Source organism: Dipodomys spectabilis, unplaced genomic scaffold, assembly GCF_019054845.1.
Source record: "Dipodomys spectabilis isolate Male_0828 unplaced genomic scaffold, ASM1905484v1 ptg000175l, whole genome shotgun sequence".
Classification (NCBI taxonomy): Eukaryota; Metazoa; Chordata; class Mammalia; order Rodentia; family Heteromyidae; genus Dipodomys; species Dipodomys spectabilis.
The window spans coordinates 6,368,724-6,381,055 of NW_024870852.1; the positions used below are offsets into that span (position 1 = coordinate 6,368,724).

A 12,332-nucleotide genomic window follows, 5' to 3' on the forward strand; every position below is an offset into this window, starting at 1 on the left:
GGCCCCCCTCACCCCCCATCACGCCGCCGCTGGCCGGCCCTCCCTGGGGGGATTGAACCCCAACTGCAGAGAGCTGGCCCAGGCGCCGGTGGGAGCCAGCCCCCCCCAACATTCCCCATGAATCCCCGCAGCAGCACCCCCACTTTCAAACTACACAGTCGCTGTGGTGCGCGCGGGATGCAGCTGGCCTCGGACGCAGGCAAGGCGCGGGGCGCGGGGCACTGGAGCCCGGTACTGGGGCGCACGGTGCGGGGCGCGGGGCGGTCCCCACCATCTCGCCTGAAGTTTTCCCGCGGTGGCCCTTGTCTGGTTCAACTCAACCTCTCAGTCTTCCCCTGCCACTGGTGCCCTCCCCTCTGCCCGGCCACAGGCGGTTCCCTTGTATGCCGATTGCCCCTAGGGCCGCGTTGGAGAGGAGGCTCAAGCGGCCGGCTTTCTGGCCCAAGAAAGTTATGGCTCGGAACTGATCCTCCTCGACTAGCCCCTTGAGGGGACACCCACCCTTGATCTAGGGTCTCCGGACCTCCCTACCGAAGTGAGGCCGAGCAGCAGGTGCGGGGATCGCAGGCCAGGATAGTCCTGGGGAGGATCTGACCCCCACTCCACCCCCTTCCTCCCTGTGCCCGGACAGTCCCCTAGCTGGGGGGAGCGGGGGTGGGGGCGTGGTCCTCGGTCTCTGGGTCTCTCGCCACCCGGCTCGGGAGCGGTTGCCGGAGGTGGCTGGGGACCTAGCTTTGAGTTCTCTGGCGCCCGGAGCGAGCGAGGCAGGTGCCTGGCGCTGCAGGGGCGGGGGGGGGGGGGGGAGGGGGGAGGGAAACCACTTCTGCATTTCAAGGGCTTAGTTTGCACTCAGCTCGAATGGGGGATAGCCGCGTGGCTGTGGCCTGGCACGGACACTGGGGTTCTACGTTTCACTTTCGGGGTGCTACATGGATTCTGGACGGTGCCCAACAGCCCCCTGCGCCTCTGTGACAAGCTGAGCGCCAGGCCCCTCAACGTTTTGTGCACTTTATCCCTAGGTGTCTGCAATCCAGGGGGTCTAGATCGCCTTCTCGGAGGAAGTAGAGGACCCGGTAATAGTAAGTACCTTCCTTGTGATGAATGATGTGTGAAGGAATGCGCTGGCAAATAACCATTCGTCACGGACCCCACTCCGTTCCTGCCTCAATGGGTCTCGGTACAATGGGAGGAAAGGATTAAAAAATCTAGAGCGGGAGTCTGAGCCAGGGGCCTTCCTTCAGGAGCACGTGGAGGAGGGCTCATCTGAGCTTGACCTACCTTCCTTTTCAATTCACACTGATTAAGGGAAACTTGCTGCAAGTGGGCTGAGGGTTAAATAAATAAACCTTTGTAGCTGAGATGTATTGGATTTGAGAAAGGAGGCAGTGGAGACATCAAACCATATAGCTGAGGTGGCTGAGCTTGGAGCCTGTGTTTGCTTTTGCTGTTGTTGTTGTTTGTTTGTTTTTATGCTGATACTGGAGCTTGAAGGGGGGGTGGCTGCTGTTCTCTCCCTTGATTTCGCTCTCACTTGAGCCTCAGTTCCACTTCTGGCTTTTTTTCTTTCTTTCCCCTACTGGCTACTTAGAGATAAGAATCTTATGAAGTTTTCTGCTCAGGTGACTTCAAACCTTGGAGTTACAGCCTGTCGCAGGTGGCTTACAACTGTCATCCTAGCTACTCAGGAGGCTGAGATCTGAGGATCTTGGTTCAAAGCCAGCCTGAGCAGGAAAGTCCATGAAACTCTTATCTCCAATAAACCACCAGAAAACCGGAAGTGTCACTGTAGCTCAAGTGGTAAAGCACTAGCCTTGAGCTGAAGAGCTGAGGGACAGTGCCCAGGCCCAGAGTTCAAGCCCCATGACGACGACCACCACCACCACCACCACCAACAAACAAAAACAAAAAACACCTTGGGGTTTCAGATCTCAGTCTCCTAAGTGGCTAGGATTACAAGTGTGAGGCACCAGCACCAGGGCTGGATGGTTTTGGAGAGAGAGGTAGTTCTCACCCTGAGAAGAGATGGAAGCATAGCATGTAACCTTTCTGGGTGCCTAGGGGTATGGGTTGGTAGAGTTTTGGGTTCCCTCTATTAGGGAACCTGGAAGGCTAGACTCACTCCTCCTTTAGCAAGTGAGGGAGCAGAAGAAGAATGTTAGGATGACACAGGATAAAATCTGGACCACAGCCTTGATCATGCAAGGACTCCATTACTTTCCTTTATGATGTTGAAATCCCATTAGAATGATGAGGGGCATCTTGGAGGAGCCTGTATGACAAAAGGCAGAGGAATCTGGGGTTCTCAGGTGAACCTACTTCCAGAGAAGGCATGGAGTATGCCAGGTGAACCAGTACATGGGCTATATGGTGCCTACCCTATCTCCAGCCAACATCACCCCCACATTCCTGAGGGTGGTCTCTGTGTCCATAGGACTCCACAATTTTCCTGTGAGCATCGCTTTTTGTTTTTTTTTGGGGGGGGGTGCGGTCGTGGGGCCTGAACTCTGGGCCTGGGCGCTGTCCCTCAGCTCTTCAGCTCAAGGCTAGCGCTCTACCACTTGAGCCACAGCGCCACTTCCGGCTTTTTTCTTTTTGCTTATGTGGTGCTGAGGAATCGAACCCAGGGCCTCAGGCATGCAAGGCAAGCGCTCTACCACTGAACCATCTTCCCAGCCCCGAGCATCGCTTTTGGGAAGTTCAGGCCTTCTTTCAAATTTGTGTTATTGAGCTGGGCACCAGTGGCTTACACCTGTAATCCTAGCTACACAGGAGGCTGATTCCTGAGGATTGCAGTTTGACACCAGCTCTGGGCAGAGAAGTCCCCCATAAGACTCTTATCTCCAGTTAACCATTCAAAATTTGAAGTGGTGCTGTGGCTCTAATGGTAGAGCACTAGCCTTGAATGCAAAAAGGCTCAGAGACAGCACCCACCCACATCTTGAGTTCAAGCCCCACAACCGACCAAAAGAAAAAAAAAATGTGGCCTGGTGCCGGTGGCTCATACCTGTAATCCTAGCTACTCAGGAGGCTGAGATCTGAGGATCATGATTCAAAGCCAGCCCAAACAGGAAAGGCCATGAGACTCTTATTTCCAATTAACCACTAGAAAATCGGAAGTGGCGCTGTAGCTCAAGCAGTAGAGTGCTCGCCTTTAGCTGAAAAGCTGTGGGATAGCACCCAGGCTCAGAGTTCAAGTCCCACGACTGACAAAACAAAAACCAAACAAACAAAAGTCAGTTAAGAGTCAGTGGGGAATGGTACTCTACCCCTTGTTGACTCTACCTCTTGCTTTCAGTCTCTCAACTAGCTTTCTTGTCCTACCCACAAGGGACATCGCACTGACCCATGGGTTTCTCTTAGACTTCTTGGTCTGCTACACGGCATCCCAGAGCCAGGCTTCTTGTCTGCATTCTGTGTGTGAGCTGCCTGGGAATGACTGAGGAAGCTGGCTGGAGAGGTGCCCAGGGCCATGCATCTTGGCAACTCTGCTACCTCAAAGGGCTGGACTGTTGGGCTTGTTGGAAAGAGGACCAAACACAAAAGAGTCTGATAACTGCTTTCTGTTCTCCTTGGGTTACTTTGGCAGGAAGTATCCCCACTGCCTGGGAAAAGGGGGTGTAGAAGTTGCCAGAGTCCTAAGGAGAGGCTAGGAGATGGACTGGGAATCCCGAAAGCTGATCAAGGGATTGACAGAAACTCCTGTGCTCTCAGTATAAAATGGGGCTGGTCTCAGTAGCGTGCTTGGAATGGAAGATGTCTTTTTTTTTTTTTTTTTTTTTTTAAGTCAGTCGTGGAGCTTGAACTCAGGGCCTGGGTGCTGTCCTGAGGTTTTCTTTTTCTTTTTCTGAAGACTAGTGCTCTACTACTTTGAGCCACAGCTTCACTTTCAGTTATTAGATGTTAATGGGTGATAAGTCTCACAGACTTTTCTCCCAGTGTGGCTTTGATCCTCAGATCTCAGCCTCCTGAGTAGTTAGGATTACAGGTATGAGCCGCCAGCAACTGGCTTCGAAGATGTCTTTAAGTAGACATGCTGAGAGCTGTCCCAGCTGGATTTAATAAAGCTGGGGTATATGTAGCAGTCTCTCCTGACATGTCCCATCCTTCACAGTATGTTTTTTTAATATATTTTTTAAACCCCAATGATACACTGTCCTATTTAAAAACCTCCTTTAGGTGTGGTAAGCACTCACAGGCCCATGATTGCTGGTTTCGTTTATTTGTCCTGCTTGTGGGTTTCTTAAGAGGAGGTGTCCTTGTAAGGATGGGGGCTGGGCAGGAGGTGCAGTAAACAGGGCATCCTGGCTGCCAGTGGATCATTGTTGATTATCCAGGGAGGGCAAACTTCAGAGCCTTAATCACAGGTTGGTGAGCTACATGGATAATAGCTTGGGGCTACAGAATTTCTGCCTGAGGCAGCAGTGGCCAAACCAGAGAGGGAAAATATCTCAGAGAAGAAAGAGATGGGGAAGAGCAAGTGGTTAATTCCAGTGAGCCAGACAAAGTGATTTTGAAAGGCTTTTCCTCATTCTTTATTTGTAATGGAGAGTTTGGCTTGCATTCCATCATTTTCTAGAATACGGGCTAATAGGTACCATCACCGTCCTGCTTGTGTTCCCTTAGCCACAACCAGTGATGGAGAAGGTATACGAATACCCCAACTCCCTCATCTCTGCTGGGATGACTTTAGGGCATGCTTTCTGCTGTCTGTGAAGTTCTTAGCAGGACTGACTCCTCCTTGCTCACAGTAGTCACTCCCTCTCTTCCCTGGCTATCTTTCTTTCTGTCTCATTTCCCTGCTCCCTTGTATTTGCCCTTGAATCCTTGTCACAGTGTCCACATCTCGGAGTAGCCAACCTAAGACAGGCTTTATTCTGTAGTTAAAAGCTGGAAGTTACAGTAACTTTCTCTCTTCCAGGTACTAACCAGGCCCGACCCTGCTTAGCTTCCAAGATCAGACGAGATCGGGTGCATTCAGGGTGGTATGGCTGTAGACAACAATAACTTTCTCACAGTGATCCTATAAAGATCAGAGGAACGATCTTCTTGTAGTCAAGGGTGGGACCTGGCACTCTAGAATTCGGGAAAACATTCAATGGCTCACTAGTTAATACAGAAGGGGGATGGACTTGAGAGTGTAGGATTGTAGAATCCTACATGGAGAGTTACAGTCCTTTGGAGAAAGACTTTGTTCCTAGATGAAGTGAGAAAAGTGAGGTCCTCTGGCAGGGATGTTCATACCCAGGTTATATTCAGTGGTCCACTGGTAAAGGTTTAGCTACTGACTGACTGAGGGGTGGGTTGGAGAATTTGCCAGTTTCTGTGGTATAAATATTCCCATCATCACTGTGTCAAACTACCAAGATGGTATCATTAAGCTCTGAGTTGGCAAGAGTTGTTAAGCATGAGCTCTTGAGAGCCAGCCGGAGCCAGCTCCAGCACACAGCTGACTGTAACTGAACTGGAATGCGACCCCAGTGACCTCAATTTTCAATTGTATACACAAAGAAAAGGAGGCTAAGAATTGTAACCTGGGGTGCATTTAAGCACTGCCCTGAATCACTGTGTGAGACAGTTCTGGGGTTCATATAATGATTATTGAGATGTTTATGCTGAGCTTTTCCTGGACCTAAGTTTCCCCATTGCTAAGGTCAGGGCTTAGGATGGTCCCATACATCCATTCTTGCCCCTAGAAAGAACCCATTGCATGTTCTTTCTTATGCAGTCAGGAATGAAATTCTTTTGTGTGTCCATATTTGTGGCATGGACCATCAGTTACCCAGCACTTGACACTCCTAGATTCTCCTTCTGGGCAAAGGAATTCAATAGATGGTAACCCACCCCTGTATACCAGGTTCCTTTCATGGCACAGGCAAGGTGACATCGCCACCCCCCAACCCCCACAGAAACCCTGGGAGGGGACTAGGAAGATTTTGGTTTCTCATGGGAACGATGGCCTCTAACTTTATGAAATACTATGCAACATCATAGAAATCCAAGGAAGGATTATAGCATTACATTATAATATTATAGAGACATAATAAGACAGAATTCAACATACTGGAGGTGTTACTCTCTTCTTGCTCTATGAACATCTCCCACCCCCAGGGAGTTCCTGACTCAGCAATTCCACTAAGGCTATAATTGGACAAGTGCATTGGAAATCCCTTGCACCATTATTTATAACAATCAACAATAACATTAAAAAATAAAGCTAAATACTCTACCATTATAAAGTAGTCAATTATAGTTTATCTGTGTATTAGGATACTGTATGGCTTCAAAAAAAGCTACAGATGTATAGAGATAAAGATAGAGAAATACAACTACTTTCTAAAAAGCAGGTAATAACAGTGTGTCATTTTGTAAAATCTGTCATCTTTGGGATTTGTGTTTAGAAGATGTATGGATGTATAATAATGGTGATGCATTGGGTGGTAGAATTTTGGAAGATCTTGATTTCCATCTATTTGTTTTTATAGGTAATATTTTTTGTTTTATTATAGTAAAATGTATATTATAAAATTTACCCTTTTAACCTTTGAGTGTACATGTGTACACATGCATGCGTACATATGCATGTGCACGCGCATGTGTTCACGCACCCACAGCCACAACCACACCAATTCTGGGGCTTGAACTCAGAGCCTGGGTGCTACCTCTTAGCTTTTTCTGCTCAAGGCTAGTGCTCTGCTACCTGAGCCACACTTCCACTTCTGGCTCTGTGGTGGTTAGCTAGAAATAAGAGTTTTATGTTTATGGGCTTTCCTGCCCAGGCTGGCTTCATACCAAAACCCTCAGATCTCAGCCTCCTAAGCGGATAGGATTATAGGCATAAGCTATCAGCATTTGGCCTTCTTAACTATTTTAAGTGTATAATTTAGTGGCATTAATGCCACTAAACCATCTTGTGTTTGTGAATGTCAACATTTCCATTTCTAGAGCTTTTCAATTATCCCAAAGAGAAACTCTATACCATTAAACAATAACCCCTCATCCCCTCCTTCCTTGATTCTACTTACTATCTTAGTGAATTTTCCGATCCTTGGCACTCCATAGAAATGGGGTCATATGGCATTTGTACTTTTGTGGATCTTGATCTTTTCAGTGTGTAATAGAAATGAAATTCTTGGGCTGGGAAGGTGGCTCAGTGGTAGAGCGCTTGCCTTGCATGCCTGAGGCCCTGGGTTTGATTCCTCAGCACCACATAAGCAAAAAGAAAAAACCCGGGAGCGGCGCTGTGGCTCAAGTGGTAGAGCGCTAGCCTTGAGCTGAAGAGCTGAGGGACAGTGCCCAGGCCCCGAGTTCAGGCCCCACGACTGGACCAAAAAAAAAAAGAAATTCTTGGGAGAAAGTTGTGGTTTTGCCTCTCTGGTACCATTTGGCAGATGATGGGTTCCTGGCTAATCTCCTGTCCTAGGGCAGGTGTCAGTTCCATTTCAGCCTGGCTGGACAGAGGTAGGTAGGGGCTAAGGAGGACAGTCCTGCTGACCTGGAAGCTGGGCTCAAGTGTGGCTTTCTGGATGCTGGTGGCTGGAGCTCAGACCCTAGAGCCCTGCTGCTAAACAGTCTTATGCCAGGGTTATCTATGTGGCTGTTGTGTTTGGGAGGGTAGTACATGGTGGCCTTGACACAGTACCTGTCCTTTAGTGAATGAGGAAGATTCAGGCATAAAGAGTTGTTGAGGGGCTAGGAAGGTGGCTCAGTGGTAGCGTGCTTGACTTGCATACATGAGGCCCTGGGTTCAATTCCTCAGCAGCACATAAGCAGAAAAAGCCAGAAGTGGGGCTGACATTCAAGTGGTAGAGTGCTAGCCTTCAGCTGAACAGCTGAGGGACAGCTCCCAGGCCCAGAGTTCAGGCCCCACGACCGACAAAAAAAAAAAAAAAAAGTTGTTGAGACCAGCATACTTAACTACTGAAAGTTTTAAGTTTTCCTATTTTTGTATTAGTGTATAATACACTTGTCTCTGCCAATTGCAGACAAGGATTTCATTTCCATCCATGAGTACGATGCACTTTGAACAAATTCACCCTTTCTATTACTTCTTCATATCTCTTTCCTTTCCAAGTCTCAAATTTTCTGTTTCAAGATATATCTACATATATCTCTAATTTTTTTCTCTTTGTGTTGGTACTGGGGCTTGAACTCAGGGCTTTAGCACTGTCCCTGAGCTTTTGCACTCAAGGCTCTATTACTTGAACTACACTCCATTTCTGGCTTTTTGGTAGTTAATTGGAGATAAGAGTCTTGTGGACTTTCCTGCCTAGTCTGTCTTCAAACTACAATGCTCAGATCTCAGCCTTCTGAGTAGCTAGGATTGTGGATGTGAGCCACTAGCACCTGGCTTCAAGAATCTTTTGGGTTTCCTAAACCCTGTGGCTAAACATGACCTGCTGAGAAGCCATCATGGTAGCCTCAGGTATGGCTGTTGAAATACTTTGTGATAGCACAGCATGTAATACCTTTAGTCAGTAGAGTCTTGAGGGTACTCTAGGGAACAGTAGTAGATGAGAAGTCTCAGATAACACCTTCTTCCCAAAGCTCCATGTAGGACAGCACAGATATTTGAGGTGAGGATTGCTCTACTGTGCGTGGGAGGGGGTAATTGGGGCTCTGGTGTAGCAGGATGGGATTCAGTACAATATGTGTGCACTTCAGGTCATATCTGAGGTCAAAGGAGGTCAGGAAGCCATGAGACTCAGAACTAGGAAACCAGGTCTTGTGGCTTTATTCCAGGGTCACAGGAGGAGTCAAGCAGCTTTTCTCTGGCCTTGTTCTCTAAGCCTTTCAGTTCTTTAAATGAGCTCAGGTTGGGCATGCCAACCCTCCAGCCTGCTGGTCCCTGGGTGCAGGGCTAGGAGGCCTCTCTAGAAGTTAGAAGTCTCTAACCTGGCTCCATCTTTTCATCTGTTCAGTAGGAGGCTGCCCTTTTGATTTCAAGCAGTTAGGAAAGTATAAAGAAGATTCTTTACAAATAGCCTTTGAAGACCCTGTAGGAAAAGATCTCCCTTCCCTCCCTCCCTCCCTCCCTCCCTCCCTCCCTTCCTTCCCCTTCCTTCCTTCCTTCCTTCCTTCCTTCCTTCCTTCCTTCCTTCCTTCCTTCCTTCCTTCCTTCCTTCCTTCCTTCCTTCCTTCCTTCCTTCCTTCCTTCCTTCCTTCTTTGTTGGTCATAGGGCTTGAACTCAGGGCCTAGACATAGTCCCTGAGCTCTTTTTCTCAAGGGTAGTGCTTTACCACTTTAAGCCACAGCACCACTTCTGGTTTTCCCATACTAGAGATGAGAGTGTCACAGACTTTCCAACTTTCCTACCTGGCCTGGCTCTGAACCATGATCCTTAGATCTTAGCCTCCTTAGTAGTTAGGATTACAGGCGTGAGCCACAGTGCCTGGCTAAAGTTCTGTTTTTCATAGTTTTGATTTTCCTGTAGGGTTAGTCAGCTAGTCTCAGGCAGGTAGAGGATAGTATGAAGATGATGTTGTGTAAGACTTCCCCTTGGCCCGTGTGTTGACCCAGTGTGTTGAGTGTTTCTGGTACTAGGACACAGCTAAGATCAGCTATGTAACACACACCTCATTGGATATGTTAATACTGTTTAAAGAAGGTAGGGAAAAAGACCTGTAGTGGGAGGACACAGTGTATGCCAGACCTTTCCCCCACATTTCCAAAGAAATGTGCCCATGTGTGATGTGTGTGTGTACACGCAAAAGTGCAAGTACCGAGACTTGAACTCAGGGAGTGGGCACTTCCCCTTAGCCTTTTCTGTTCAAGACTAGCGTTGTACTGCCTGAGCCACACTCCCACTTCCTGCTTTTTGATTGAAGATAAGAGTCTCATAGACTTTCCTGCTCCAGCTATCTTCAAACTGTGATTCACAGTTCTCAGCCTCCTGAGTAGCTAGGATTACAGGGGTAAGCTACTGGCACCCAACAAGGCCAGTCATTCTTGCTTTTCATTTCCAAACCTGACCCCAGGTAACAACCAGAGGAAACCCCAAGACCTCTGTATGCAAAGCTCAGTCTCAGTCAATAGAACCAAAAAAGGAAGAAGTGCTGGGGTTCCCCTCAGGAAAGGGATGTGAGGTCAGAGGTGAGTCTCAGAGTGGTCTGTGACTTGGCAACCACTCAGTAAACAGGACGTGGGGCCCTCACAGAAAGCTATGCTCAGAGGAAACAGTGGACAGGAGCCAGTCCTCTCACCTGCTGGGATCAATCAGCATATCTGCAGAGCTGGGAGACACAATTCACAGATGAACAAGTAAGAGCTTGAGGGATGTAGGCCTTAGGCCCTATTAAGGCTCAACTTTCCTGGGAATTAGGGCTCCAATTACTTTTCATTTTATTGTATTGTGGGTTTTTTTTGTCGCTTTTGGGGCTTGAACTCAGGGACTGGGTGCTGTCCCTGAGCTTTTTGCTCAAGACTAGCACTCTACCATTTTGAACAGCTCCACTTCTGGTTTTCTGATGGTTAACTGGAGATAAGAGTCTTATGGGGACTTTTCTGCCCAGGTTGGCTTCAAACTGCAATTTTCAGATCTCAGCCCCCTGAATGGCCTGGATTACAGGTGTGAAAAACTGGCTCCAGGGCTCTACTTAGGTCTCCAATGATGAGACTGGAAGGAAACTTAATTTGCCCTTTCCAGCTCAGATGGTAAAACTGCCCTAATAAAATCATCCTTGATTTTGAGAAATGCAGGTCAGGAAGTTCTTCCTTGTATTTGCTTTTCTGGGTCAGTGTAGTCTTCACCCATGGCCCATGCTTCGCTGGGGCCAAACCAGTCACATAAAATTTCCCTCACGGTAGAATTTTAGTCCACAAGTGGCCCTACAGCAATGTAAGTTTCCTTCTAAACACCTCTCCAAAAGTTCAAAAGCCTTTGGATGCCTGAAGTACTTCCATCTAGCACCTATCTGGTTTAGATGCCATATGGTGAGTGGCTCGGGTCACACTCACTCACCTGCCCAGCACCTGCCAACTGGAGTGGAATAGGAAATAGGACCCATAGAAGTGAGGTGGATGAACAGGACCTGTGCCTGGCCTTTGCCAGAGCTGAGGCTTTTTCTGGGGTGGAGTGGCTTATGGGCCCTAGGATGGGGAGTGGACTATGTGGGTAAGGGCCTAGCTCTGTAACTGCCAGTGTCCAGGCCCTTGGGTAGGGACCTGTCCCTGGCCCGTGGGATCTGCCTTTTCTATAGTCTGTCCATTGAGCCAGTCATGTCATCCTTCCCTTATCCTCCTGCCCCAGGACTCTGGACCCTTTGGCTGGTAACTGTAGCTAGAGCCAAGTCCCAGCTGGGCCCTGTAAAAGGAGCACTGAGCTTTGTGCCAGCTGTGCGACTTGGAATAAGTCACCTACCCTCTGGGACTTCTGTTTCCTCATCAGTAAAATGATGAAACTAAGGCCTTCCCTGGGGCTCCAGGAAGGATGAAGATGATGCCTGTGAATGGCAGAACCAGCATCTCCAGAGCTTGTATGGCCTGTCACTGAATCAGAGCCAAGGGCAGGCTTCTGGATCTTGCACTGTCAGCTCTGCAAGGGAATCTGAAAGCCATCACCCCTAGAGGCCCTCTCCTCTAGATGACTGCTGGGTCCTTTGATCTTACATGGCAACTCCCTGTCTGTCACCCCAAGGGAAGCTGTAGTGTGCAGGATTTCTGCTTTGTGAGCTATCTTGAGTGTGAGCCTTAGCTCTGCCCCTGGTTGGGTTTTGGCCAAGGTTGTGGCTTCTCTGAATCCCAGTTGTTCTTCTGCAAAATAGGGATAATAATCTCTCTTCCCCTCTCCAGTCCTTTCCTTTCCTTCCTCCCTTCTCTCTCCTCTCCCTCCCCTCTCTCCTCTTTTCTCCTCTCCTTTCCCCCTTTCCCTCTCCTTCCCATCCTTCTCCTCATCTTCTCTCTCTCCCCTCCCCACATTATCTTTATCTTACCCTATCCTTCATCTTGCCTCTCCTTAGGTTTGCTTTGCTTTCAGTCACCTGGGTTGGAACCCCGGACCAGCACAAGTATTCTACTACTGAGCTAAACTCTATGTTGTTTCCTCCTCCTCCTCCTCCTCCTCCTCCTCCTCCTCCTCCTCCTCTTCCTCCTCCTCCACCTCCTTCTTCTGTGTGTGTGTGTGTGTGCGCGCACGCTCCTGTTCTGGGGCTTGAACTGCGATCTTGGGCACTGTCCTTGAGATTCCTTTGCTCAAGGCTAGTGCTCTACCACTTGAGCCAGAGCTCCATTTTGGGGCTTTTCTAGGGGATAGTTTATTGGGGATAAGAATTTCATGGACTTTCCTGACTAGGCTGGCTTCAACCCATGGTCCTCAGATCTCAGCCTCCTGAGTAGC

At 48.6% G+C, this 12,332-nt stretch overlaps 1 protein-coding gene across 1 annotated transcript in view; it reads left to right on the plus strand.

The window, feature by feature from the left end:
- Positions 1 to 835: 835 nt before the first annotated feature.
- Positions 836 to 12,332, plus strand: part of Rassf2 (Ras association domain family member 2) — a 41,520-nt gene continuing 30,023 nt past the window's right edge. Inside the window, exon 1 of the mRNA XM_042694757.1 lies at positions 836 to 1,079. The gene's annotated coding sequence lies outside the window, so the exon portion shown is untranslated. The remainder of the gene's footprint in view (positions 1,080 to 12,332) is intronic.